The sequence below is a fragment of the Mycetomoellerius zeteki genome, unplaced genomic scaffold, assembly GCF_001594055.1.
Source record: "Mycetomoellerius zeteki isolate Tzet28-1 unplaced genomic scaffold, Tzet1.0 scaffold149, whole genome shotgun sequence".
Lineage (NCBI taxonomy): Eukaryota > Metazoa > Arthropoda > Insecta > Hymenoptera > Formicidae > Mycetomoellerius > Mycetomoellerius zeteki.
Window position 1 is genome coordinate 2,148,956 of NW_017256436.1, and position 3,187 is coordinate 2,152,142.

Consider the following 3,187-nt stretch of genomic DNA (forward strand, 5'->3'; position numbering starts at 1 on the left):
GCCGGAGGAAAGAGAACGAACACACAGACAGACGTGCAGAGACGACGAGAGATCCCGCTGCGAAATTCGCCGTCTCTTTCCGTTAGGATTTATCCATCCCTCTCTTTCTCTCTCTCTCTCTCTCTCTCTCTCTCTCTATCTCTCTTCGTCCGTACTACTACGCGCCCGCTCGTATACGTACGCGCTACGCGGGGCGTAACCTACCCCCCTGGAAAACCACACAGCGACACCGACAGTCGGCATTTCGCTGTGCCATTGGCCCCAGACGACACTCGGAAACCCAATGGAAAGCGCAAATACGACGCCGACTTCCGGTCTGTGGAAATGAATTCGGGAAACTCCTCGCAAATCGCGCAGGACCATTCCTCTCTCTCTCTCTCCGCCGGTACCCGCCGGCCCTCGTCGCGGGATTCGACCCCCATCTATACACCGCCTCCACCTGCTCGCAGTCACATCTGAATGCTGGAAACTCGACGATTGGTCGTGATAACTGCCGAATCGCGATTGGTCGTACCCACCGCGCTTTTCCTCTTTTCGCGAAAAATGGAGCGGATCTCAATAAGTCGCCATTCTAAGAGAAATCTTACAGGAAATTCTATATACTGTAATATCATGGTAAACATATTACCACATAAAACGTATTTCCTATAATTTTTCAAAATTCAAAATTCCTTTATTCTCAATCTAATTATTTTATATTTCCTATGAGATTCTTATGAATTTAATATTATTTTATATTTATTTTTTATCAAAAGAAAGAATATCTTACAAAAGACTAATTATTCTTTCAATTGTAAGAGGCTGTCTTCAATAAGCCATTACCTAAGCTTAAGTTTTAAATCGTAAAAAATTCACCAAACATAGTCGATTATTCTTTTCATATTCGACTGCGATTATTCAATTTCTTACAGCTTAAGACCTAAAGCTTAGGTAATGACTTATTGCACAAAATCTCTAAGAATTAATATAATTTGTTCAAATTCAAAATAAGAAAGTTATATTAAAATATATAAAGTATTCTTTAGCTGAATAGGAGGGATCAATGGCGAGACATCGTGTAGCTTCCGCGAAGACGAAGATCCTGCCAGGAGGTTATCGAGTTCGGGATTAACGGACGGGCATGATCCTGAAGGACCGCCACAGGAACGGTGGCCATTAATCCCAAGTTATATCGGGAGTAAAGCTCGAGGTTACAACGCGGACGCGGTTGCATCGCCTTGGAATCCATTTCGGCCGATTTCGCGTATCTTTCTCAGACGTCACAACAATACTGAAAGGATAACGAGTCTAACGCAATGAATCATTTGGACAAGCGAGACATTTGCCGAAATTATTGTGCACCCGGCACAGGAACGATATATATTTCTGGATCGATTTTTCGAACAAGATTACGTGCGAGACGTAAGACGCTGGAGGTGTTGAATGCGATTGCGTTCTCTATCGATCCCAAAAACAGAGGCTTCTTAAAGAGATGGAACACTACCTTCGCTCGTGGTACCATTTGGGAAAATATTGTCAAAATATAAGTTTTATGCATTACTGTTATTTGCAAATCTTATTCTCCACAATAACTTTCTATGATAATAACTTTCACGCAACAATTGTGAATTGTATCTGTATAAAGTTACTTCAAAAGCAGAGCATTTAAATCTTATTTTTCGCTCAATTCGTATTTTGCGAATTATAAATGTAACTTGACTGTAAAGTAAACGAATGGCAAATAAAGTTCGCAAATAAGTGCCGTATTATGTTTCGAGAGAATCCGAAGTGTTAAAGTATGTAAATCTTGCGCATCTTAATCCCGATCGTTTTTAATCAAGCTGGCTTTTCTTCGAGTATTTCACGTTGCGTAATCGTGTAAGGCGAACGACGAGACGTTTACTAGTGCCTCACGCAAGAGTTACGTTAAGGGTTAAATATCACCCCGCAGCGTCCTACGCGAAAGAGCATACGGCGGGAGAGGGTGGGCGCCTCCTTTTCATCTTCGCGCTTCCTTCTTTCTCGCGAATTCTTGCGGAGAAACGCGAGGGTACGAGAGACGAGCTACGCCATTGGATAATACCGGAGGCCCCGGGTTCTCCGAGGGAACCATCCATTTAAAATGTCTCCCTTAAATCTCCAACACCACTGGCAACCACCGCCGCCGCCACCACCACCTCTACCTCCGCCGCCGCCGCTACCGTCGACTTTCAGTAGTTGCCCCCTCCTCCACCCCCTCGTTCACCCTTGGGCCACCTTCTTCCTTTCCTCCCTCCCCCCCGCCTGGACCGAAGTAGGTGCCACCCTCGCGCGCGCTACCGCCGGTTTCTTCTTCCACCCCTCCACTTTTATATCCACCTAAATCCATCCATTTTAAATGACGGATATTTTCTCCTCGCGACTGTATGGATTTTCATATTTTGCGCGAGCAGGTCGCTTTCTTTCTTTCTTTCTTCCTTCCTTCCTCTCTCTTTCTCTTTCTTTCTTTCCTTCTTTCTTGCCCTCGCTGGCATTTTAATAAAAATGGAAAGAGAGAAAGAAAACGACGGGGATTGGGGGCTCCGCGAAGAGCTGCAAGGAGATAAATCCCCTTCGCTCCGTCATCACGTTCACCTCGCAAAAGCGTTTTGCGTTTCCGGAATATCCCTGAGCGGAATACTAAGGTGAACTTTCGATCGAATTTGCTGCTATCTGAAAATATACTAATCAAAGAACGGGAACGAACGAATATTTTAAGTCTCTGAGAATATTCGCGCGAACGTAAAGGCGTCCAATTTTACTTCATTATATTTCTTTACGTATAAATGAAGTATAACATTTATCTTCTCAAAGAATGTATATTTTTCTAGGAAGTTAACAACAAGTTGGTTCCATTGAATTCTATCTGCAGCGTTATCGATTCGTTCGACGTAGTAAAATCAGTCGTATTCCTGGAGCTTAAAAGCACAGTGAAAAAAAATCGGTCATCGTAAAAGGAAGAGAGGCAAGTTGGGAGAGAGGAAGAGAGTGAGAGGGTAAGAGAGGTTACTTGCGTCAGAGCCAGTTATAAGCTTCGGAGATCATGGAAGACAACGAAAGGGGGCAAGAGGTGGAGCAAGCAGACGACATGTATTATTGATGTGCCTGTGTCGCCGGCAAGCCTCTGCCTCTTCTCTTCTCTTCTCTTCTCTTCTCTTCTCTTCTCTGTTCTTCTCTTCTCTTCTCTTCT